The sequence below is a fragment of the Haemaphysalis longicornis genome, unplaced genomic scaffold (assembly GCF_048455015.1).
Source record: "Haemaphysalis longicornis isolate Haplotype H1 unplaced genomic scaffold, Haemaphysalis longicornis Haplotype H1 scaffold_4, whole genome shotgun sequence".
Taxonomy (NCBI): Eukaryota; Metazoa; Arthropoda; class Arachnida; order Ixodida; family Ixodidae; genus Haemaphysalis; species Haemaphysalis longicornis.
The window spans coordinates 209,955,302-209,983,111 of NW_027526361.1; positions in this window are offsets into that span (position 1 = coordinate 209,955,302).

Sequence of the window (27,810 nt, forward strand, 5' to 3'; positions counted from 1 at the left end):
GGTTGAGCAAGCCATTTGTCTTCTCATGAGTGCGTCCACCGAAAGTTGCTTAGCACGGGGCTCTAAAACACGGTGGAAGAGCGGTTAGAGGGCCATCTTTCTATCCAGAAGCACCGAATGAGCTGAACTGCGGCGGGTCGCTGCATCCTTCTCCGGATTGGCTGGGCAGCACAGAATGCCAATTCGCTTGATATACTCCTGGGCTTCTGCTGACAAGAAATAAAGATGCTCCCATTGCTTTGAAATATAAACCTGTGGTAACTGGCGCCACCTGGGAGCAATACACGGAGGAACTTCCATGTACATCCACGAGATGCCGCGACGAGAGTACCATTAAAGGTAGAGCGCGTGACCTGTGGGTCAGAGGGCCTACGCCCCCGACAGCGGCTGTTGTGTCCTCACTGCCGCGCGCTATGTTCGCGGGACCGGTCACCACAACTGGCGACGAGGATGGGATGAGTCAAGGGAACGGCGACGCACGAGCAGCCATGCCGGTCATCGGGAAGATAGACGAGTTCAACGCGGACGCCATGGATTCGACGGACTACCGGAAGCGGGTGGAGCTTTACATCACGGTGAACGACGTCCCCGATGGTAACAAGACGGCTGTATTTCTGACCTGTTGCGGAGCCGCGACGTGTTCTTTGCTACGAAGTTTACTGGCCCAAGGAAAAACTGCCTAGACGAACTTAGCGACAATTTTTGAAGCTCTCAACAACCACTTCTCGCTAAGGGTGTCGGAGGTGGTAGGAAGTTTCAAGTTCTTTTCAAGACACAGGCGGGAAGAGGAGGCGGTGGGGGACTACATAGCATCTTTGAAGCGACTGGCCGAGGACTGCAAGTTTGAGTCATTCCGGAACCGCATGCTACGAGACCAAATCGTCAGTGGCACTAACGACGTCCCGATGCAAACGTGGGTATTAGAAACAGCTGATCTAAACTTCGAAACCGCAATAAGTACGGTGAGGGCCATCGAAGCTGCTCGTGAGGATTGCCGTACGCTGAGCGCTCAACCAACACCACAGTCCGTGCCAGCCCAATTGACAGTCGAAACAGCCACGGTGTCGGCAAACATCGTACAAACGGGGCACCGTGAACGCGGGTGTTTCCGCTGCGGCGGTACCCATCAAGCGCACCAGTGCCAACACGTGAACTCAGTCTGCTACAAATGCGGGCGGCAAGGGCATCTGGCAAGGGTGTGCAAGGCGGATCAAGGGCTAACAGATAAAAAGATTCTCCGCGCAGATTCGAGGCGCGTGAATACTGTGGATGATGCACGCGAGACGGAAGACAAGGAGGAAATGTATGACCTTTGGCCACTACAGACGGCCGGTCCGGCGCCGATGCGCATTGCGGTTATCGTTAACAGCGTTCCGTTAGAAATGGAACTAGTTACGGGCGCCAGTGTGTCAACGATAAGTGAAAAGAAGTTCACGCAGCTGTTTCCTTCTGCTGTTTTGGAACCATCCGACGTGCAACTTCGGAGTTTTTGTGGAGACACACGACCAGTCGCTAGGAAGTACGCGGCAGCTGTGAAGCTCGGAGAAGAAGAGAGACAGCTGCCACTGTTTGTGGTAAAAGGACCTTCCCCAGATTGTTCGGTAGGAGCTGGATGAGAGAATTTCAATTATGGATCAGCAAGCTGGAATCCATTTGTTCCATGTCATCTGCGGAAGAAGCGGTGGCTCGGTTCCAGGAGGTGTTTTCTGAAGGGTTAGACACGTTCCGGGGGGTTAAGGCTCGCATCATGGTGCCACAGGATGCTACACCCAGATTCTTCAAACCCCGGCGGATGCCTTTGGCTCTGAGGATAAGTTTGAGGAGTCGTTGCAGAGACTGGTCCGTCAAGGCGTGGTCTGACCAGTGAAGTCTGCCAAGTGGGCAGGGCCCGTTGCGCATATGTGGCGATTTCGAGATAACGGTCAATCCCGTAGCACTTGCGGAAACGTAACCCGTGCCGCACAAAACTCCAAGGAGGAGTAAAGTTCACAAGCCTAGATTTGAAGGACGCCTACCAGCAGATCGAGCTAGACGAGGAATCCCAGGAATTTGTCACCATCAATACCCCTAAAGGGTTGTTTCAATACACGAGACTGCCATTCGGGGTCACCTCAGCGCCTTCAATATTTCAACGAGAAATAGAAAACCTGCTGAGGGGACTTGATCATGTCGCAGTATACTTCGACGACATCTTAGTAACTGGCGACAGTGACAAAACACACTGGGAAAATGTCTGCAAGGTACTGGAACGCTTGCAAGAAGTGGGCCTGAAGCTGAAACTCTCGAAATTCAAATTTTTGTTACCCGAGGTGGGGTACTTGGCTCACATAATAAGTGCTCCCGGGCTACGTCCAAATCCCGCGAAGACTGAAGCGGTTGAGAAAGCTCCCAAACCACAGGATGTCAAAGAGCTGCAAAGCTATTTGGGTTTGGTGAATTTTTACAGAAAGTTCCTCCCGAATCTTTCAGATGTGCTACAGCCGTTGAACCGCTTGCTAACTGCTGGGACCAAGTGGCGCTGGACTGCAGTCGAACAGGGAGCATTCAGTCGTAGCAAAGAAATGCTCGCTTCCGCTCGTGCCTTGGCCCACTACGACCCCTCCAGACCAACTGTGTTGGTTACTGATGATTCCCCTCATGGCCTGGGGGTGGTTCTGGCACAACGAGAGGTTTCGCGAGAGGAGCGGCCGATAGCCTTCGCGTCACGAAGCCTCACCTCCGCAGAAAAGAACTACAGTCAGCTGGATAAAGAGGCACTTGGACTCGTTTTTGGGGTCACAAAGTTTAGGCAGTATCTTGGGGACGGGATTTCGAAGCGGTTACCGACCACGAACCTTTGCTGGGTCTGGTAGGCGCTGGTAAATGAATTCCTGAAACTTGCTCGCCGAGGGTTCTTCGTTAGGCCTGAGCTATCGGCCCGAACTACAGCCTGAGCTATCGGCCCGGAGGCCTGATAGCCCCTGCGGATAGGTTGAGTCGGTTGCCTTTGCCAACAACAGGATGTTCTGCAGGGGCCCCGGCAGAAGTGTTCATGGTGGAAGGTGTATATCCCCGTGTGCTGTCACCCAAAGTGGTTGCTGAAGCCACTGCAAGAGACCCGCTGCTGTCAAGGTTTGTGGTCTGGTCAAGTTCTAGACGCGAGACGAGAGGGGGGGGGCCTTACGAGTCCCGGTTCAATGAGATGAGTGTGCATCAGAACTGTGTGCTGTGGGGCAAGCGTGTGGTGGTACCCGCCTGCCTCCAAGGGGAAGTCCTCAAGTTACTGCATGAGAGCCACCCTGGGGTTTCAAAAATGAAGGCTGTCGCACGAAGCCATGTGTGGTGGCCATCGCTGGACAGCGACATCGTGGCCACAGTACAAGGGTGCGGTGTGTGCCCACAGCAACAGCGACCATCTAGACCAGTGCCCCTGATGCCATGGCCATTCTCAGACAGGGCATGGTCAAGAATTCACGTGGACTATGCAGGACCATACAGGATATCTTACTTTTTTATTGCAATAGATGCTTTTTCCAAATGGATTGAGGTGTTCCCAGTTTCATCGCCATCAGCGGGAAGCACAATTGCATGCATGCGAGTCATGTTTGCGAATCACGGCCTGCCAGACATGGTGGTATCGGATAATGGCCCCGCGTTCATGAGTGAAGCATACGAGATATTTCTGAAGAAGAACGGCGTGAAGAGGATGCTGGTGCCTCCCTATCATCCTGCCTCTAACGGTGCTGCAGAGAGAGCTGTGCAGACAATGAAAGTGAAGCTACGGAAAGTTGGCACAGGGGACCTACACGCACAAATTGCCCGAATACTGTTAACCTATCGGTCTACTCCCCACGAAGTGACCGGGTGTTGCCCGTCCGAACTACTAATGGGACGGAAGCTCAGGACTGCGTTGGATCTTCTGCGGCCGGATCTAAGAACAACCGTCCTCCAGAAACAAATCGCTCAGAAGAGGGATTATGATCAACGAGCCAAGCCGAGGGCGCAAGCACAACCAGGAGACAGGGTATTCGCCAAGAATTTTCGTCCAGGTCCGAGCTGGATGCCTGCCACAGTCACCAAACAACACAATTCCCAGACGGAGCCGCAGTTGGAGGATGGGCGACAATGGACCCACCACCGAGATCACGTAAGGCAACCCAAGCCGATACCAGGCCGGCACAGCCTTTGTGGCTCTGGAACTGAAGGCACTAAACTACAAGTACCGCCGTCGCCAACTCCAGGGAACACCGGGGACAGTGGCTATCCCAACGTGCTGCCACGTTTGGCTGAACAAGTGCGTCCCTCCGGTGCGTCCTTCCCATTGGAGGCCAGGGACATAGGTGCACCGCGCGCAGAGTGCGCCTCGTCTCCTCCCACACCACAGCTTCGTCGGAGCACCAGGAAACGCCGTCCTGTGCTTCGGTATTCTCCGTGACTAACTGTTCCTGTGCGTGGCGGTTCTCCTTAAACGTAAACTTCTGTTAAAACTGTTGTGTTCAGGGGGAAAGTGTGGTAACTGGCGCCACCTGGGAGCAATACACGGAGGAACTTCCATGTACATCCAGGAGATGCCGCGACAAGAGTACCAATAAAGGTAGAGCGCGTGACCTGTGGGTCAAAGGGCGTACGCCCCCGACAGCGGCTGTTGTGTCCTGACTGCCGCTTGCTATGTTCGCGGGACCGGTCACCACAAAACCCTTCACACGACGCGGGTCGCCGACAAGCACAGGCTCAAGACCTGAACACCAGCCTCGGTGGCCATCATGCAGTTATCTACACAGGCGCCTTCCAACATTGAAAACAGCAGTATGCCATCATTGTGGCTAACTCCAGAACCAACCTTCCTGCGTGTACCTCACTTGAGACCACAGAAATGACGGCAGCAGAAAAGGCAGCCATCGTCTTGGCTGTCACTCTTAAAGGGGTTCGTAATTAATTCACCGATTCCCAACGATGTATCAAGATATATCAAGAAGATGTATCAAGCAAAATTGCTTGATATATCTGACTGTCCCGCCCACAACTGAAATGTGTTTAAACCCAACTGGTCTGCTCTATTTGTATCTTTGAAAAAGACCAGCCCCTTGTCAAACGTTAGAATAAATAATGTTATGTTTTCAATGCTTTTCAAAATAAACTTGTTATGTTTCTATTGCGCCCTTTTTACTTTTTAACCTTCACTAGCCTAACCGTTTATATATATATATATATATATATATATATATATATATATATATATATATATATATATATATATATATATATGTTTGTTTCCCATGTGGCTTGTGTTTCGGGGCGCCGCCCCCACTCTGAGTCCGACGATTTTAGCCAAAGCTTTCATTCCTGAGGAAGACCTGTCTCAGGTCGAAACGTTGGAAATAAAGTCTCCGAAGAGACTTCGCCAAGAACAGCAGATCGAGCTAGATGAGGAATGCCAGGAGTTTGTCACCATCAATACCCCTAAAGGGTTGTTTCAATACACGAGACTGCCATTCGGGGTCACCTCAGCGCCTTCAATATTTCAACGAGAAACGGAAAACCTGCTGAGGGGACTTGATCATGTCGCAGTATACTTCGACGATATCTTAGTAACTGGCGACAGTGACAAAACACACTTGGAAAATGTCTGCAAGGTACTGGAACGCTTGCAAGAAGTGGGCCTGAAAAATTCTTGGCGAATACCCTGTCTCCTGGTTGTGCTTGCGCCCTCGGCTTGGCTCGTTGATCATAATCCCTCTTCTCAGCGATTTGTTTCTGGAGGACGGTTGTTCTTAGATCCGGCCGCAGAAGATTTAACGCAGTCCTGAGCTTCCGTCCCATTAGTAGTTCTTATTCTGTGCGAATTCCTGCAGCAACTAAGGAGTCTACTTCACGACTATATATATATATATATATATATATATATATATATATAAAGAGAGAAATACGGGCAGTCTACAACGCCAAAGACCTTCTACAATGCCTTTTTTGCCGTTGTAGACTGCCCGTATTTCTTTCTGTATTTCCTAACGAGCCCCTCATTTCCTAACCATATATATATATATATATATATATATATATATATATATATATATATATATATATATATATATATATATATATATATATATATATATATATATATATATATATATATATATATATATATATATATTATATATATATATATATCCATATATATAAATACATATAGATTTAATAAAAGAAAAAAATCATCAAGGTAAAAGCACGATTGTTGCCAAAGTTTCAGCAAAGAGACTTGCTTTCGTCAGGGCAATCTCTCGCCTGGCTGCCACGCTTTACATAGAGGTAGGTCCCCAGATGAGAGGGGAGAAGGAAAGAAGGATGTCAAATTGAGAAAGCGGATTGGTTTGGGAGTATGTCGGGGGAGAGATTGAGGGGCAAAGAAGGTTGTCTAGTTTAAGCCGCGAAGTAGGTCACACGGAAGTCAGCTGGTGGTTGATATTCGTGGAATTTTCGGAGAGAAAGAATGAGAGGGTGTTTGTTGACCCGCCGCGGGGCATACGGAAAGGATCTCAGAACAGCCGGAAGCAGACCAGGCGGTGAGGGTGAGGTCCTTATCAGAAACTATCTGCAAGCCTCAGGTCAAAAAAAAGATAGAGACGGAGGGAAAATAACTAGGTCAAGAAAAAAAGAAAAAGACGAGAAAAAAAAAAACAGGGAGGGAAACCACATAAACCTACACACAAAAGAAAAAGCAATGACCAGGCAACTGAAATGGCACGTGCCACCCGCGGCGACATTCCTGGAACAGGCCTGTCCTGAAACTCAAAAACGAAAAGATAAAGTTAGAGTGACGTACGGGGCACAAGACCACGCGGAGTAAAGAAAAAGAGAAATAAAATAAATAAAATTGAATTCCAAAAGCAAAGGTTGGAGGGATGCGGGCGAGTATTAAGCTAGACACTAAGGAATGAAAAAAAGGAAAAAAAAGAGAAGAAATTAGGTGACCAGGTAAAGACCAGAGTGAGCGGTAATAGTCTTTGGATAGGGTATATGCAAGACATTGCCTATTTCTGTATTCCCGGTGAATATCGCAAGGATTCCAAGTTGCCCCTAGACGCATTAATTACAGTAGGTTCCATGGAGTTGAATTTATGAATTAAATAGGATTCTTGGTTTCCTGTCCCTAGGAGACCTGAAGTTTGACTGAAGTATATACAACTTAAGGTCATCAAAATTGTGGCCTGATTGAAATGCTGCTCTACAGCTATGGAGGATTTCTGAAGAGTATCTGCCCGGTGACCATTAAGACGTAGGCTCATAGGTTGACTCGTTTCGCCTATATACTGTTTGTGGCACATTGAGCATTCCAACATATTTTTACGCACACCATCAGGGCCGTATATTCGCGGATGTGTTTATGATATTTCAACGGTCAACCATCTGAGCAAGCTGATTGGAAGAAGAGGAGAACGAGGTGGCACTCCGACTTGGCACCATCATTCACGGACTGCTCTACCATCTACGCTCGTCCTACACCGTCCACCCTCACTGTAAATAAATCCATCTCATAACAGTTTGGTGGAGGTGCTAGGTACGCCACGTCGGACCTCCAGGATTTCCGCCGCAGCCGTCGTGTCGCGGGTCTGCCACCGCTGTCTCCTACGATGCCTCAAGGTGGGAACACTGTGCCGGCCCCCACGCCTGGCTGGCATCCCCCGCGAGAGCCCCGAATGTTCACTGGGAACACCGATGAGGACGTTGATTAATGTCTGACGCACTATCGGCGAGTGAGCCGGTACAACCGCTGGGATACCGCTGCACAACTCTCGAACGTCGTGTTCTCGCTTGATGAGACTGCCCTGACCTGGTTTGAGAACAACAAAAGCAAGCTTACAACCTGGGACCGTTTCGTCGAAGAAATTTCGGCCCGCTTTGGCGACTCCGTCGGAAAGAAGAAGCAGGCTGAACAGACGCTGCTGCATCGCGCCCAAGTCCCAGGTGAGACATGCACCACCTGCATTGAAGAGGTGCTAAAGCTCTGCAGACTCGTCGACCCGCAAATGTCTGAGGACGATAAAGTGGGTCACTTATTAAAGGGGAGCGCTGAAGGCGTCTACAACTTTTTAATAGCGCGTGAAAAGTTGGAATCGGCGTCAGACGTTGTCCAGCACTGTCGCACCTTCGAGGCGTTGAAGAAGCGTCGTATTACGCCAAAGTTCGGTCGCTTGGCTAATGTAACTACTGTGGCAAGCGTTGATGTGACCCCACCACCGGACTTCGCTGAAACTATCCGGCGCATCGTCCGCGAGGAGTTGCTGCGTCACCAAGAGCCTCGGCGCTATACTGACGGCTTGCACGTTCACGAAAGTTACGTGCTGCAAGATGTACAGGCCAATAGCCTCTCGCCTTCGAGTGCTCAGTTCCGTGATCCGAGCTATATGCCTCGCAATTAAAGCCCGCAGCGCCTCGACAATTGGGATTCACCACGCTACAGTCACGATGTCCAGCAGTTCTCTCGGCGCCCTCAACGTCCAACTTACGACCATCGTCCTCAGCGCCCGGCCTATGATCGCCGTTTTGATGGCGTCTACGAGAGATCCTTCCCTCCCCGTGAGCGTGACCTTCCCGTCTGCTACAACTGTGGTTTTGAGGGCCAAATTTCTCGCTACTGCCGCCGTCGCCGCCAAGCGCCACGGTACCAGCAAACTCCCATGTGGAACCGTCCGAACGCCCGAAATGCCCGCTACGGCACTCGCCCGCCAACAGCTTTGTTCTCCGAGACCCCACCACGCCGCGATTCACCGGCTTCTGACCGCAGCTTGACCCCACCCGCTTCACGACCGCTGCGTTCACCATCACCCCGGTGTCGGTCACCGCCGCCGGAAAACTAGCCAGCGTGGCCAATGGAGGTGAGGCCGCGGCACAACTGTCACGTGAAATGCCTCTTACCAGACAGCCTAACTGGGAACTACCTTCGCCTGTATCAATGCTAAAAAACACAGTGGAAGTATTAGTCGATGGCACCCGAACGATGGCTTTGATCGATACGGGCGCAAGAGTGTCGGTAATGAGTTCTGCGTTTAAATCCCGTCTTGGCCGCAAAGTAATGTTTCACTGGGACAAAATGGTAACATTTCAAGGTGTCGGTGGTAAGTCCCCATGCCCACTTGGAATCTGCTCAGTGACTGTTTCGTTTGGCGGCCACACATTCAGGGCGGAGTTTCCAGTATTGCCGCGGTCAACTCACGATGCGATTTTAGGTCTACACTTCTTGAAGCAGTGTGGTGCCACAGTTGACTGTCGTAATGGGGAGATATATGTCGACGGGACCGCCCTATCTGCCCTTGTAGAAGATTCTTCTCCCGATACCACCCGCACAGTCTGCGTATTGAGCGACACCATCATGCCGGCGCGGTCAGCCGCATTCGTGTCAGTCCTTTGCACGGGAACTGATCTGGATAAATTTGAAGCTTTGCTGGAGCCGATTCCCCTAAACTGTGCAAAGAAAAATGTATTGGTGCCTTGATCGGTTGTTACGGTAAACAGGGGACAAACCTCTGTGTGGACTATCAACTCTTCGCCCGAACCCACTCTACTTCCACGCGGGCTGAAACTTGCTGAAGCGATCGAATATGTTTCAACTTCAGTAGGAGTTTTGTCCGAAGCCATAAATCCGTCCACTGATCCTTGCCCGGTTGATCCTGCCAAATTGCAAAGTATGATCGACGAATCCCTGGAACCAGAAAAACGCCTTGCGTTGGTTGCCGTGCTTGCACAATACTCACGCGTATTTGATTTCGGGCGAACACATCGATGCTCGTCAATACCGCTCACACGGACCCACCATTCAATACATACTGGGGAAGCCCGGCTCATACGACAAAAGCCGTACCGCGTTTCACCATCCGAGCGCAAGATTATCAGTGAACAAGTACGAGACATGTTGCAGAATGGCGTGATTCAAGAGTCTTCAAGTCCCTGGGCAGCTCCGGTGATATTGGTCAGAAAGAAAAACGGGTCATGGCGCTTCTGTGTTGACTATCGGCGCCTCAACGAAATTACTAAAAAAGACGTCTACCCTCTTCCCCGCATAGATGATGCAATAGATTGTCTTCATTCGGCTTCGTACTTCTCTTCAGTTGACTTGCGATCAGGCTATTGGCAAATTCCCGTGAACCCCGACCATAAAGAAAAAACAGCGTTTATCACACCCGATGGACTATTTGAATTTAATGTTATGCCCTTTGGACTCTTTAACGCCCCTGCTACGTTTGAACGTTTCATGGATACGGTACTTCGGGGCCTCAAGTGGGAAGTGTGCATGTGCTACCTCGACGATATCGTCATATTTGGTCGCACATTTCCTGAACACAACACGCACTTGGCCACTGTTTTGGACTGTTTAGAACAGGCTGGTCTCATCTTGAACTCAAAAAAATGTCGATTCGGATAGCGGCAAACTCTTGTCTTAGGCCTCGTTGTCGACAAACATGGCTTCAGACCGGATCCACACAAGATACGAGCCGTTAGCTGCTTTAAAGAACCCACCTCTGCGAAGGAACTACGCAGCTTCTTGGGACTTTGCTCCCATTTTCGTCGTTTTATCCCTGGCTTTGCTGAGATAGCCCATCCTCTGACATGTCTTCTGCGGAAAAACGTTCCATTCAAATGGAGTACCGACTGTGCCGTCGCTTTTCATCACTTGAAACATCTTCTGACGTCCGGACCGATTCTCTGCCATTTTGATGCCCAGGCGCCTACTGAAGTTCACACCGATGCCAGTGGGGTTGGAGTTGGGGCCGTGCTTGTTCAGCGCCACACTGATGGTGAGCATGTTATTGCTTACGCCAGCCGCACTCTCAGCAAGTCGGAGCGGACTTATACTGTCACGGAGCAAGAGCGTCTGGCAGTAATTTTTGCCACACAGCGATTTCGCTCCTATCTCTAAGGGCATCCTTTTACCATCGCCACAGACCACCACTCACTCTGCTGGCTCGTCAACCTTCGTGATCCTTGTGGGCGGCTGGCACGCTGGGCTCTCCGTCTGCAGGAGTATGATTTCACCGTATCATACAAAAGCGGCCGCAAGCATGCCGACGCTGACTGCCTCTCCCGGCTGCCACTGGAATCAGTGGCCTCTGACGAAGACAACTTTGACCAGTATCTCGCCTATATTTCGACATCTTTCCCTGAGCCGGCTGTTTTCAAAAGGGAGCAATGCAACGACAAAACTTTGGACTCGCTTTTCGCTTTAGCCGATGAATCGAAGCCTACTAGCCATTTCTGCGTGCGAAACGAAATACTTTACAAGTAGAACTATTCGGCTGTCGGACCTCGTCTCCTACTTGTTGTGCCAAAAAGCCTCCGTAGCGCTGTTCTAAGTTTTGTGCATGACGACGTCACATCGGGCCACATGGGGCTCGCACGCACTCTGCACCGCGCCCAACAATGGTTTTACTGGCCGAACATGTGCAAGACTATTGAGCGCTATGTCGCCACTTGTACCCAATGCCAGCGGTACAAAAATCCAACAACTGCTCCAGCAGGGCGACTACACCGTGTTGACCCGCCAAGTCGTCCTTTCAAACAAGTTGGGATTGACTTGTTAGGGCCTTTCCCCAGCTCATCGCATGGACATCGCTGGATCATTGTATGTGTGGATTACTTCTCTCGCTATGCTGAGACGGCTGCTCTACAGTCTGCCACCGCTACAGAGATCGCCGTCTTTTTGCTTCGCTACATTTTGTTACGCCATGGACCACCCCAAGTCATAATCAGTGACCGTGGACGTCAGTTTACTGCAAATGTCGTTGAAGAGTTGCTTCGCCTTTGTTCCGTCCAATTTCGCCATGCTACGCCGTACCACCCTCAAACAAATGGACTGACGGAACGTACCAACCGCACGTTAGCGAGCATGTTATCTATGTATGTCAGCTCAGACCACAAGAACTGGGACGATCTGCTACCATTTATCACATACGCGTACAATACTGGGAAGCACGAAACAACCGGCTACAGCCCCTTCTTCGTCCTTTATACCCGGCAGGCCGGTAGCTGTCTCGACATGATTTTCCCTTTCTTCAACCATGACTATCCTTCCTTAGCTAGGACGCTCTGCCTTGCCGAAGAAGCACGTCGGCTTGCCCGCCTGCGAATCCCGGCCTCCCAGAAGCGCTCTAAGCAGCGTAACGACAGTCGTCGGCGTGATGAAACATACACGCCGGGTGATTTAGTGTGGCTTTGGACACCACTTCGTAAGCGCGGCTTGCGTGAGAAGTTCCTGCCTCATTACGTGGGTCCGTTTGTTGTGCTACAGCGTCTCAGCGATGTCACATACGTCGTCTCGCGATTAACTTCGACTTGCGGACAGAGCAAAAGAACGCAAGTAGTCCGTGTTGCCCGGCTCAAACGTTGTGAAGAACGCTCCACAAGCTGACGCCCTGGGGGCTTCGTCTGCGACGGGGGAAATGTTACGCACACCATCAGGGCCGTATATTCGCGGATGCGTTTATGAAATTTCAACAGTCAACCATCTGAGCAAGCTGATTGGAAGAAGAGGAGAACGAGGTGGCACTCCGGCTTGGCACCATCATTCACGGATCGCTCTACCATCTACGCTCGTCCTACACCGTCCGCCCTCACTGTAAATAAATCCATCTTATAACAATATACACAATGTTGGATGAAGTGCACGTAAATCTTGAATTATTCTTGTGGACATAATTACTGGCGGTGCTTTTTACAATGCAGTCGGTCTGCTGGTGCCTGCATGTCTTGCATCTGGGGCGGGAGCACCTGGCTATGACTGGTTGCTTTGGAGGCCTTGTTTTAGCATGCACTAAAATATCTTTTAGATTCCTGTTTCTCCGGTAGGTAACCCTTGGGTCTTCCGGGAAAGTCTTTCTAAGTCGGTCGTTACTGGCTAAAATGGGATAGTACTTGCGCAGTATATTGTTTACGTTTGGGAGGGCGTTTCAAAATTTAGTTATTAGGGCAGGCGGCCTGGCGCTTTCGTTTTGTCGCTGTTTGTTGAGCACGTCATCCCTCTTGAGATTAGATGCGCGTTGGTAAGCCTGATCGAGCGAGCTTTTGGGGTGGTTCCTATTAATAAGGGTGGATTTCAGTTCATCTAGGTGCTCTACGTAGTCACTGTCATCACTGCATACTCTTCTAAGCCTGGTGGCTTGTCCTACAAAGATCCCTTGCTTGCCGTGTCTCGGGTGATGGCTTTTATAGTCTAGGTATTGCTGCCTGTCAGTTGGTTTTCTAAAAAGCGTGGTTTTAAGTTTACCGCTGTCTAAAATGACGGTAGTATCTAGGAAGTTCACTTATTTTTGAGAATACTGGCAGGAGAATTTAATAGTCGGATGCGAAGAATTGAGATGAGATATAAACGTTTCTAGAGTCGCGCGACCGTGTTCCCAAATAAGGAAGATGTCGTCTATGTACCGGAGGTAAACCTGAGGTTTATGCGGAAAAGAGCTTAATACCCAGAAAGCACAGAAAACGTGGCCAGCCTTTGGCTTATTTTTGGCCGATGCTTGGCCTGTTTGGCCATTGGCAAAGTTTGGACTGCCAGAGAGCTTATGTTCTTTGGCATGCATTTCGTCACGGAATACTTGTTGTCTGTTCGGCCAGCCGAGGTCTTTACACCAAAGGCAAACATCTGGCCACAGAGAACATGTTTTTTCATTGGTCGCCACACGTCCGACGACGAACAGCACGCGTCTGGCCACAGATTACTTGTTTCCTTTTTGGCCAGCTGAGGTCGGAAGACGAACTGCAAGCGACTGGCCACGGGGGCTGCGTTGTCTGTTTGGCCAGTTTAGTTCCCAGATGAACGGCAAGCATCTGCCCACGGAGTACACGCTTTCTCCATGGCCACCATACGTCTGATGACGAACAAAGAGCGTCTGGCCACGCATTAATCGTTTCCCATTTGGCCAGCGGAAGGCGGAACACGAACGGCAACAGTCTGGCCACGAATTTCTTCTTTCCTGTTTGGCCAACAAAGGTCCGAAGACGAACGACAAGCATCTGGACGCGGTATACTCGTTTTCTCTGCGGCCACCCATGTAGAAAAGATCTCCGGACAGAGAATTGCGTGTATGTACGTGACGACCTCTGGAAGGAGGGGTCGCGGTGGACGGGAAATACAATGGTGCGGGAGAACGAGCTGCTTGTCCGCGGGGACTTTATGGCAAGCAGTAGCATGGTATGTAGCTTCGCGAGGGCCTGGCGGTGGCAGTAACCTCTACGGCGAATCTCCCTTTCTGTGAGTCAGCTAATGAAGGCCATTATAGGCAGAAAAATCTCTCCTTTAGTTTATAAGCTCTGATAAAGCAGGTAGGGCTGCTGACATGAGACTTGCTTTAACTGAAATGTTAGTATGTGGGATGCTAAATTCAACTTCAAACATTTTTTTTTCGCGCCGCAGCTGGCTTAAACAAAAAGATATACCTAAATGCTACATTTACATCACACGAGGGTGATGAAGTCAGCGCCGCAAAGGCGACGTCAGGGCATTCTTTTATAATAAACGAAAAAAAACGTCAGCTGTTGCAATTGATCTAACTAGCATTCGTGTGGTGTTTGGAAGCACCGTGCCACTCTGGTTACCTTAGGCGTGAAACCCATGAATAAAAGCAAAAACAGGCAATGAGCATGTAGACAAGTCATTAATTTTCTTTTTCCCAGCCTACAAAGCACATGCATATGCTCCTAGCATACAGCTAAGTGCCCGTGATACACGTGGCGCTACTGATTCACATCAGCCTTTCTTTTGAGACATGTGCTGTGTTAATAAATATTAAAAAATTTGCGTCGTAATAACAACACACCCCTTAGCCCTGCTATGCATGACTACATACTTCCCTGTGCCACAATGTCTTGTGACCCAGCTACTACGCCGAAAACACGATGTTTCGTCATTGGTGTGTGGAACATCCTTGACGCTTCATTTCAGTTATATTTCCTATAGAGTTCAGTACCTGTACAAAAAAAAGAACCCTTCGAGGATTCGAAATATGTATTTTACGATACATACAGGCTATGCTTAGGTTTTACGCTCTAAAGTATATTTATATGAAACGCGATTGCTCTGAAACGATGTGAGTTATTCATCAGAAGTTGTTGGAACCACGGAAGTTGCGAAGCCCTATATTTCTGGCACCCAGGGCATAAGAACTCTCCTGACATGCACAGAGGATATACCAGCGTTACGAGGTTGCACTCAGGTTGTTGAATCCAAGCTATGCATACGACGATTGTTAATACTTTAATAGTACGAAATCACGTGCTGGGCGCGTCCTGAATTTGGAAATAATGTATTCCGTGGGTGTGATGAAACGCGTATGCGTGTTATAACGTGGAGATTTAAAGGAACGTTACGCGCTGTTTCCCTACAACGTCATACCATGCTTTCAATTATCGCTTTAATAATCTTGTCCATGTCGTTACCACAAACATATTCTCACACAGGCGACGTATGTATCACAGCTTTTTTTTTCAAAGTAGCGAATCTAGCGCATTTGAACGCTTTCTTTACGATTTTGAGTGCCGCCACTTTTACGCAGCCGAGGTGATCAATCTGTCTCAAAAATGAATTATTACGAGAATTACTTCCGTACAATTTTCTTGTGAGGCTATCAGTTGGCCAAGTAATTCAATAGTATATTCAATATCGTCAGCGACAAGCCATCTATAAAGAGAACAACACACCAGTGGAGGTTACTGGTGACACTGCTGAAGGAAGATCCCGCATAAACACAAAAATGTTTGCCTCTACGCCTCCGTCACCCCCATCCGGTTTCTCCCACATGCGCTCTACTCTTGCACCGGTCGCTTCCTATTTTTTCACGAACATTTCCGGCCTAGCGGACCTTTGTGGTTACTAAAACGCTTTTGAGCTACTTCTATGAATTTTTCCTTACTCGAAAGATAGAAAAAAGAAGCGCAGGTTCTCTGCGGGACTATATGCTTGTTTGAAAACTTAGGCAGGGAGTGAAAGTCTACTGTCACCCGCCGCGATGTCCCAGTGGCTAAGGCGTTGCGCTGCTGAGCACGAGGTCATGGGTTCGATTCCCGGCCACGGCGGCCGCTTTTCTGATGGGGCGAAAAGCAAAAATGCCCGTGTGTACGAGATTTCGGCGCACGTAAAGATCCCCAGGTGGTCAAATTTAATCCGGAGCCCTCCACTACGGCGCGCCTCACCGCCTGCGTTGCGTCGGCGCGTTAAACCCTACAATCAATCAATCGAAAGTCTACTGTCGGCTCAAACGTCAGGCTGAGTGTAACTGAAAAAAGAGGAGGGGTAGGAGAGGGAGGATAAGGGCCCTTAGCGAAAAGTAATACGTTTGAAATACCTACGAGTATGCTTGAAGTGCACTTCAAATGTGCCTTGTATTTGTACTGTATTTCAAGTGCATTAAAAATTGCATTCACTTAATTTTTACTAAATATTGAAACTACATTATTAAAAACGCGGAAAAAATACAGTGCTTTTAAGTACCCTACAAATAGATTAGAAATGTACAGAACCTCATGAATGCGCGCTTAAGGCATTCAGAATATATTGAAAATGTATTCCTTCCTGCCAAACGATCTAGGTCCAAATGCACTGTAAATATTTAAAAAATACGCTTACCTAACTACATTTAGACCAGCACTCTGAGTATACTTTAAAAGTGTGCTGAAGCATAGAAATATGCTCCGAATATATTCGAAATATGTTTCAAATTCATTGTACGTTTGTGGAACGAACACTTTGTGGAAGATACACGTTTGTGGAAGATACACTCTCCATGCAGGAAAAATATTTATTGAAAATACATTTTAAATGTATTAAAAAAGCTTTGCCGAATTGCATTTCGAGTACACTAGAGGCGCTGCTTCAGTTGCTGAATCGTAAGATTCACGTAAAGCATATCTTAAGTGCCGGATAAAATACATCTCCAATGAATAAACGTACTGGGAATTTCTCCTCGATGTTTACTTATAATAAAAGAAAATGAGGGAGATACTTTCACTTACTGCGCTGTCTAAGGCAGGCATACATATAAGCTCTCTGTATTAGAGAGAAACTTGGCGTACAAATATGTAAGCGGCGGTGTTCCAACGTAATCGGCAAAGCAAAAACATCTAATTCAACGAGTATATATATGTACGAAAACACTTGCACTTTGCCAGCGTTGTTACGACGGTATCGCTGTGGAGGCTTTGAAAATTTTCTTACTCTGAAAAATATCGGCCTTAGATGGACAACGCTGGTTATGCTTGCGAGGGCGAGCAGCTCGGCGCCTCTCACTGCCACTCACTACCTCCTCCTTTGTGCCCGGTACCTGCGGGGAGCGGCGCACCCCTCCTTCATGTTTTGTCTGCCCTCGCTGCGTTTCTTTTGCCTGTCTTGTGGTGTTACAAGTTTTCGAACTCCTCAACGCGCGGTCGTCGTGCGGACGAAGCCTCTGCTTGGACGACGCGTTGCAGCAGCGTTTTTATCAGGATTGCCGTCTAGCCAAGGTAAGCATGATTTACCAGCTATTTGCGCGTACGGTATCGCACAACAATTAATCGATGTATGTTTGCCTTGCAATCAAAGTGTGTTAACGCCTTTTTTGAAATCTGCACGTGGTTGTTAAGCTTACCGTATACCTGCGAGCAAGATTTCCTACCGTAACTACTACGCGCAAGGGAATGTACTCACAAATCAACGACAGCAAGAAGACCTAAAAAAAAGATTTTAGTGCTACCCTTTTTGCGCCTAATTTTTAGCTCGGGTCTTGCTGAGTGGCCGGGGAACTGTTGCTACGAGTTTTTCTGTAGATAGAGCTATTCCATTGTGAGCTGATTTAGGACTAACACTTGCAGTAGACACATAACAGCCAGGAACTTTTTACACACAGCCTGTTCACAGAAAGTCCGCCGTCCATGTTTACACGTTTGAGAAATTTGCGAAGTGTATTCATGCTGAGCTCCAGGTCACGGCTGCGATTCCCGGCCGCGGCGGCCGCTTTTCTGATGGAGGCGAAAAGCAAAAACGCCCGTGTGTACGAGATTTCGACGCACGTTGAAGACCCCCAGGTGGTCGAAATTAATCCGGAGCCTTCCGTTGGCGCGTTAAACCCTACAAACAGAGTGTGAATGGGGAAGAGGTTCCCCGCCTGCACTACATAAGTATCGCAGCCTACAAACAATCAAATCAGTGTATTCAGGGACGCAGCTTTTTTTTCTGTTCGCAGCAGCCGCCCACAGCTGCGCATGTTGAAAACAGTCGCCGTACGGGGAATGAACCCAGTTTGTGGCATACATGCATCCGATTAATGCGCATGCCCGGGCCATACGGCGAGAAGCCGGGTAGCCTTCGCGATTTTTGTCCGTCGCATGTCGCCATTCTGTCAACTAAAGCCATGAAAGAGTTTGTGCCGTCTGTTTGGAAGTGACCAAAAGTGTTAAAAGCCACACACGTAATCTTCGGTGCAAGTGGCTGTAGCGACACTAAGTGCTTCATGGCCAGGGACTTACAATGATTTGTCAATCTAAGACAAACTGTATGAGAGTCGCCGCTAAGTTACAATCAGTTTCCGTTCCCAGAACCAAGAACCAGCCAAGGAACGGAGAAGGAAGGGGGGATGCGAGGGGGGCAACCAGTTCCCCGCACGAGACTCCCAGACCGCACGAGGTTCCCAGAACGGGTCCCCCTGCCGGGTTCGTCTCTTTTTGTTCCTTTGATCGCTCCCCCAAAACTTCGTGAAACTTCAGAAGGTTCCACCCTTCCTCTTTTGTGTTTCCTACCAACTTTTCCCCTCCTTGCTGCATTCATTTTGTCGCGCGTTCACGAACACGTGTGCGCGTTTCGAGGGGCCCTTAGGCCGCTCGTGGTCGAGTGAGAATTTCAAAAATGTGCCAAAGGCACAACAAAACAGCAAGTCTAGAGCGTGTGCGCGTGGGCTGCTTGGCAGTTGTGTATGTTTAGCAGCCGCAATTGCTCATTTGCGTCTAAAGGGTGTACTTAAACGAGTTCTTTTTAGGTGTCTTGAGTATTTATGGAACCACTACTTTTTACTTGATGGTCCCTGACGTTAACAGGTGTTTATCTGTTTTTTGTATGTAAACGACGCGAGCATTTACAATTATTTTTCGCGTCGCTCCCTAATAATTGATTACGTTGTCTGTGTACAGCAAAAAGTATAAAATTACCGGTTATGTGCGACGGAGAGCAAGAAATTTGCATATGCGGGTAAGCAACAGGCCACTTTCTCTTGCTTTTTCTTTGTTTAGCAAAAGGTCACTTTTTCTTGCTTTGCTTGTTTTAATCGCTTTGGTTAGGTGCCCACCATATCAGAGCTTGTAATGTTAAGGACGGCTTGATAGTTTTCTTTCTTTTTCAAAATAAACTTACTTTGCCGTTCCTTTGAAGGCATTGTTGAGTGCTTAATTATGTAAGCTTTCTACTACAATCTTGCCCATGCATTTTTAAACTGTTTCGCTGCGCACTATTTTTTAACACGTAATCTCCGAAGAAGTTGACGCCGAAATACTGAACACATAACAATAACTATAGTTAATAAGATTACTATTTATCTTACTTTATTAGCGTCCTGTGAGGTCATAGATCAGTTTTGTCCAAGTTAATTAAAAAACTAGAATGGCCACCATTTCAAGTTAACTCAAGCGCCTAAGAAAGAGAAGCAGCGTAACGCTAAGAACTCTGTTGCATATTTGGTAACGTGGTTGTCTGTGTCTTTTTTTGTACTAAATTTTGCTAATTTTTATCCCTAGACAATCTCCATACATAAGCCTCCCCCCAACCACCATCCTTTTTTTATAATGGTATTGAAGATCCAATGTCTCTGCCGCATGACGATATAAACTATGCTTAACATTACATAAATTGCCTTACGTTCTACGACGGTTTTCTTTTCTTTGAAGGGGAAACTAAAAACTCCTTGCTCAGGAGGAACGTTGGTACGGATAGAGAAAAGGCCTGATTGATTTGACATTTATTTGCCTCTAAAAAAGTGTTTCACTAACATTTTCCCATTTTCTTTTCACTGCAGGTGCTGGTGAAATTTCCCGCGAGGAGAATCCGAAGTACGAGGACACTGATGCACAATGCTGCATCTGCGCTGGCTGCAGAGGTGGCTGAAAGGCATTCATTCCTGCTTCTTAGTAATGGCAAAATTGGCCACTTTGCTGAGGTGTACAATAAACAACTTTCAAACTGCCAATCTTGCTCGTACATGCTGTTCTTTTCAGTCATTTGCTGGCCCGCAATCAGAGCATGGCCGGTTTACATTTTCACAATGGAGCATATCTTGAGGCTAGAGCCTATTAAACTTTTCGAAACCACAACATGAAATTTTCTAGTTGAACGTTAAGAATTCCCCCAAAGACACATTGCAAGGCATCTCTCAATCTATTCATGATTTTATTTTGTATATACTAGTAACACATTTGGAGTATATTTGAAGCAGTATTTTCTGTGCATTTAAAATGCATTACTAATGCGTTTTGGACGTATTTAAAATTACATTTTGAGCATTTTTAATGCAATTAAAATTTATTAAATATATATTTTAAATGTTAATCCAAGGTTAACGGCCTGCTGTAGGGCATGCATGGCAGCAGCCTTGGGCGGGCTTTTTCTGGCCTGTAGAGAATAATCTGAATCAGGCCAATGGTAGGCCACACATAATTGGCCAATGGTAGGCCATACATGCTCGGCCAATGGTATGCCATATATGTTTGGCCAATGGTAGGCCATATATGCTTGGCCAATGGTAGGCCATACTTCTTTGGCCAATGGTCGGTCAACCAATGGTATTAGCGGCCATAGTAGATTGGCCAATGAATGACAGCCAAGCTCCAGCCTTACACGGCCAAGGACCATTTTGAACTAAGGGCCGAACACTTTGGCCGAAGAATGGCCGGGAGGAAAAGGGCTCGCCAATGTCCTTTGGGCAAAGATTGGCCGCACATGCTCGTGCTGCCTGGGTAGAGTGGTTTCAAGTAGCCCAATGAAAATGTTGTCACAGGTCGCCGCGAATGGAGTACCCATGCTGGTTTCAAAAACTTGCAAAAAGTAAGAAGAATCGAATTCAAAATAGTTGAGAGTTAAAACTAGTTTTAACAAAGTTATGTACACTTCTGGCGCATGTTGGTGCGGGTTGTCTGATAGAGCTTTTGAAATAGCTTCAATTCCTTCTACGAAAAAAATGTTTGTATATATATATATACATATACATATATATATATATATATATATATATATATATATATATATATATATATATATATATATATATATATATATATATATATATATATATATATATATGTAAAGAGTCGGATACACAGCAAGAACAATAACAGACAAGGTTTACTTACGTAGCTGCAACGAGACTTGCCTTCACTAGAGTACAGCTGCATGATTTCGCTGTCACAAACATTTGGAACACATTCCTTATAAAGCTTTGCAGAAAACTGTGAGAAGGAGCGGAATATGTTTCGGAAACAGACAGTATGCATGCAGTGGCGCTATGCCTATGTTACAACAACAACAACAAAGAGAGAGAGAGAGAGAGAGAAAGGGGTCGTATTAACAAAGTAGCTGTCAAGGTTGCACCATGACGGGGAACGTACGCGACGTGGCTACAAGCTCAGACAGACAGTGCGGAAACCGGGATAACCGCGGTTTTAAAACGAAGGCAGTGAGGTATGCAGTGAAGTATGCAGTTGGCGGGGAGACTGGTATGGGCGGAGGCGAAGGTGGGTGGGCCTCCCGCGGATAGAGAGAATAGATGCAGCGCACAAAAGAGCATTGCACAGGAGCTAGCAACTGAACAAGAAATATGTGGGGTCCATAGATCACAAAGGGTTAAACTTTTTACCTGGTGGTGGGAACGCCGTGCCTCCTCCAAGGACAAATGGCATTGTTTAGCCGCATTAGGGAAATAAAAATGCTGTATTTGGAGTTTGGGCGAATTCTGATGGGAAACGCAAGGGTAGGAATAATAAACATAGTTATAAAAATTATGAGGCCGCCAATTTTAATGGAGGGATAAGCATGTTAGTTTTCCGTTACTTTCATGAATACTAAGCGTCGCTGACCCAAACCTATAAATGAGATAAAATTCCCGAACCTCGCGGTCGTGGTGGGTTTTGAAAGCGGCTTCTGAAATTGTTGCTTTAAGATATTCAAATGCATGCCAGGGACTGCTCAAATGTCTTGACAGGAGCAAATAAGAGCAGATTTCGGCATGAGAGCGGTGATTTTTGAAACGTATTCGAAAGGGGGTTCAGTTTGACCGATATATTATTGCCTACAATCAGTGCAATCTGTGACGTATAGGGCATTAACGGAGTCACAGGTAAATTTACCTTTTATATTTACGTACAAGTTTAAAGCCGTGCTGGTGGCGCCCTGTGTAGTGGTCATGTGGGGGCATACTTTACCTCAGGGTTTATTAAGTGCGAATGCACTTCTTAAGTGACCCTGAATCACGCGTCCACCTCCGTCCGTCCGTCCGCACCACATACCCACTTAGGGCGATTGGCCAAGAAGAGTTCCTAATTTCTTTAGCACATACCCACTTAGGGCGATTGGCCAAGTAATCTGAATCACGCGTCCACCGCCGTCCGTCCGCCCGCACCACATACCCACTTAGGGCGATTGGCCAAGAAGAGTTCCTAATTTCTTTAGCACATACCCACTTAGGGCGATTGGCCAAGAATCGGGCGTGAGAAGGGCTAATGCACCCGCTTAAAGGAGTACTGACACGAAATTTCAAAGCTGAGATCCGCTCTAGCAATCAAGTACAACGACAACACAAATAGGTGTCTGTACATGGCACATACCCACGTGGGGGATTGGCCAGGAATCGGGCGTGAGAAGGGCTAATGCACCTTAAAGGAGTACTGACACGAAATTTCAAAGCTGAGATCCGCTCTAGCAATCAAGTACAACGACAACACAAATAGGTGTCTGTGAATAAGTGCATCTTTCTTTCTTTGTAGTTGTGTGTGTGTGTGTGATCTCTCTTTCGCGAACATTACCGAACCGCGCAAATTCAACTCGTGCATTCGCACTTTCACATTCTTCCCCTCGGGGAAATGCGGGGAAATTTTTAGAGGGCATGCAGCCTGTAAGTTTCCGGTCGGGTAATACGAGAGTTAGTAAGAACGTCGCCTAAATTCATAGTTTGGAAAAACTCACACAGAGCTCCAAAAATTACGGTAAATAGTGACAGAAACACACGAGAAAGACATTAAAAATAAAAATAAAAGTTTACTGACGTTTCAGGAAGAGGAATTCCTTTCTTCAGAGTACAGAATGAGTAGGTTTCAGGGTTATATATATACAGAAAATGTAGCAGGGCAAGGGAAGGGAGAGTTTGTACATAGGGATCTTGATTGGTGTGCAGCATAAGAATGAGAGAAGTAGAAGAGGGGGAGAAAAAATAAATACAAATTTTAAATTATGAAAAAGATAACAAGACACCAGAGTCACGCAGTACGAACATGAGAAAACAAAAAGCCAAACAAGGAAAAGAAACACTAACAAAGAGGGAAAAAAGAAAGGAAATAACAAGGTGAATCCCCCCTCCCCCGCGCAACAGTGGTGAAAGAGGGGTCAAAAGAAGATATGCCCATGCACGTGTTTGACCGCGGCAGAAAAATCAGTCCCATATGCCCATGCACACAAAGATATTCCCAAGATACGCCCATGCACACAAAGGGCGAACATCTGCCCATACACACCAATTCTAAGAATCACAGTCAGTGATTGAAACATTAGACACTTGGCCTCTGTTGGCGGAAGCAAGGGTGGCGCCCAAAGTCAGTGGGACAGAAGTTTCGACAGGAAACGAGTGGACATTGGCACGCAAAGAGCAGAAAAAAAGTCCCGGTCAAAAAAGCCATTAAAGGAAAGAAAACAGAAAGCAGCTGCACTCGTATGACGCGGCACCGGGCGGTATGCATCTGGCCGGCGCATGGTACTAGTTCAGGAAACGCCGAGGCGGTCACCAAATAATATTAGAAAACAGTAATACAAAAAAGAAAGGGAGAGGAAAGCAATCACGCACGCTCGCGTGCATAAATTGATTACAAGGTAATAGTGTCAAAGCTAGAAATGGTACCGCAGCCTTCTACCCAGAACATAATGTCCAGACTTGCTTGTCAACTTTTGTTTAGTGAAGCGAATCTGCCTAAAAACGCGGTGCTAGCACGAAAATACAACGATCTATGGGGGCTCACCATCTTATGGGAGAATGTTATAGCGGGAAGAAATGAACAGGCATAACAATAACCAGAGAAATGCAGCCTAATATTTATTGCAGGAAAGACATGTCAATTTCCCATAATTTTCTTTGATGCTAAACGACGCTGACCTAAACCTATAGATGAGGTCGGACGCACTAACCTCGCGATCGTGATGCGTTTTAAAACTGTATTCAAAGATTGTGGCCTCCAGTTGTTCAAAGGATTGACCAGGAGTGTTAACATGCTTTGAGAGAGACTAAGGAGGGCAGATTTTTGCGTGAGAGCGGTGATTGTTAAACCTCAAACGAAAGGGTGTTTCAGTCTGGCCGATGTATTGTTTACCGCAGAGTTTGCATTCCAGCTGGTATACGACGTTGTGGGAATCACAGTTAAAGTTCTCTTTTACATTAACATAATATTTTGAAGCTGTGATGGCGGCGCGCTGTGTGGTGGTCATTTGTGGGCATACCTTACACCACGGTTTGTTACAGGGCATGCAACCAGTAGTCTGTGGTCGGCCGATACTGGATTTGGTGAGAACGTCGCCCAAATTTTTTCTACGTCTATAAACAACCCGTGGCAGCTCGGCAAATATTCTTTTTAGGCGCTCACTTTGAGCAAGGATATTGTGATGTTTCCTTAGTACGGATGCAACTTTCGGAGAAGAGGCAGAATGGGTCGAAACGAGGTTTGTTTTTGGATTGGGTTTTGAAGCATTTTTACGGAGTATGTCCGTGCGGTTCAACTGGTTAGCTCGTGTAATCGCGTCACCGATCACCTTCTCTGGGTATTTTTGATTCAAGAGCACACGTTTTAAGTTCTCTGCAGTTAAAATCGAAATGCGCCTGGCTTGTTCTGATTCGCCTAAAACGGTGAAATTGACTAGAAGGCATTGCAGTCTTGCAATGCCTGACATGGCTGTGGAAGAAGTTCAAATACTGGTGCGTGTCTGTAGGTTTCTTGTAGAGATTAGCCTGAAGCCTGCCCTGAGAAACGGTGACTGTAACATCCAGGAAATTTATGCTGTGCCTACAGTAGGAATGAGAGACTGAGATATTAGGAAGCGCAAGGTAAAAAGCTCCAATAAACGCAATAAGTTCCATTTCACCATGCTGCCTTATCATGAATATATCATCTATACACCTTTTGTAGTACAGTGACTTTAAATTTTGGGTTGCGAGGAAGTTTGATTCTAGAAATCCCATAAGGATTTTCGCGTAGTTGGGCAAAATTTGGGTTCCCATGTACGTTCCGCTGATTTGCACGCAATTGACACCATACAACTGAAAATTGTTGAGTTCAAGAATAAGGTGAAGGAAAGTTTCAAGGGTGAGAGAATCAATAGGTTTGTCACTCGCTGACCGCTCATACGCCCATGATACAGCGTTGATTCCATTCGCATGCGGAATGTTGGCGTATAGCGACACGACATCCAGGGTGACAAGTAAACAGTTGGAATTTTCTATCTTCATCATATCTGAGAGAAATACTTTCTATCCTTAATGAAGGATGGAAAGTTGGGGGATGTTGCGAATGAGATAGTCGACCTAAGGCGAGAGGTTCTCGGTGACAGTTCCAATGACAGAAACAATGGGGCGACCTGGCTTGTTATTTTTATGAATCGTAGGGAGAAAGTAGGATCTTCCGGCCACTGGGCTTAAGGGTATAAGAAAACGAGCAGTTGTTTAAGTTATTTACAGCCTTTGAACAAGCTCAGTGAGTATATCTCTGACAATTAGCTTATAATCCTTAGTGGGATCAGTAGGGAATATTCTGTAGAACGTAGATTCTGATAGTTGTCTATGAACCTCGTTGACATAGCTTTGTCGAGGATCATGATGGCGCCTCTTTATCGGCCTGTTTGATTACTGTTTCGGGGAAACCGGCGAGTTCATCCAGGGCTTTCTTTCCCTTGTTTGTGATGGTACGGCGGAAAGAGATTTTCTTTCGATATGATGCTCGTACATCTCTATGAACGGCTTTAATGTACATGTCAAGACATGTATCCCGCTGCCTGGGAGGGGTCCAGTGCTTATGCCCAGGTAATGCAGTTCAGGCTTTATCGGTTGGAGGACAGTCATGAGAATACTCTAGCACACTCATACATCTGCCAAAGTTTTTTAAGTGCTTGAAAAGTTGAAATTCGTTTAAACCGCCAGTTGCCGGACAAAAGTTCAGACCTTTTGACAGGGCACTTATCTGATCTGGTGACAGGGTAATACTACAGACGTTCATCACATTTCCAGTGAGATTTTTGTTAGCGTTGATCGCCTGGGGAGAGCTGACAGAAGGGGGATAAAAATTGGGGGTTTGCGTTGGCAGACTGGCTAGTACCGGTGCTAAAGTGAGCTGGTGAATGGTCAGTATGTAGCGGGTTAACCGCGTGAATTGGGCGATTTTTTTTAGCATTCCCAGATAATGGACAGCAATTAGAAGTGGGGCTAACTTTATTCCTCCGGGTGTAGTCATTGCTAGGAATATTTTTTCGGATATGGCGGATGCCTTTATGGCTGTTTTTCTCATGTTCGTACCACGTGACTGTGGGTTCTTGTTATCCTTTTTATGTATTTTTTATTTTTAATTTTTAATCTCGTTCTCCTGTGTTGCTGTCTCTACCTATATATATATATATATATATATATAAGAGAAGAAAAACTTCGCACAAGGTAAAAGCACGATTGTGGCCTATGTTTCAGCAAAAAGAACTTGCTTTCATCAGGGCTTGCCCTGAGGAACGCAAGGAAACCAGGGCTTGCCCTGAATTCGGATCCCGCCGTGTGGGATCCGAATCCAGGACCTCCACAATATTTGCCTGGTGCAATGCCCACTAATCTACCGTCGGGACTGTTTCCCCACCACTTCCTCGGGTATTTATGTTAAGGTATTTTTGTTTCCTGCACTTGCTGGTGGTAGCGAGCGCCACTCGGACTATGCGGGGTAAAGGGGACCTTATTTTTAACCCCCGGTCCGTCACTCGAGTGTCTACTACATGTAGAGAGCGCTCGACCAGCGTTCAACCCTCTTAAGCTACCTTTGGCACCAAGACTGCCAAAACAGGTGCCCTCGCTATGCATGTGGCGAATCAGAAATGGGAAATGTGGGCTTGGTGAATTACCACTTTCTCGGATATTTATGTTAAGATATTTTTGTCGCCAGCCCTTGTCGCAGAGCCAAGAAGGCCCTTTTACCATTTAACTCTACGCATTCGAAGCTGGTTAAGAGAGGTATTGTGCGGCTGTGCTTCAGCAACGCCCTAGAAAAATCGTGCGCACACACGACAAAAGAAAGTTTCACTAAGCAAGAGGAACGTCTCTCGGCCTCGGGGTATCCAAAAGCTTTACTTATCTCAGTGGGTGAAGGGTTGGCCGCAAAACTTAAACATGACGCTAAAAACCAAGGGCACGCAGAAAACGCTGACGAAGAACGTAATAAAAGAGTGGCAATGCCATATTTGCACAGGATATCCCATAACATTAAAAAGATTGGGAAGCGCGCCAAGGTCGACGTTTTGTTTACCGCGCCAAATAAGCTATCGCGGCTCTGGAAACAGACTAATCAAGTTGTCCAAAAACCGAAAGGGTGCTCGATAAAGCACGAAAACCA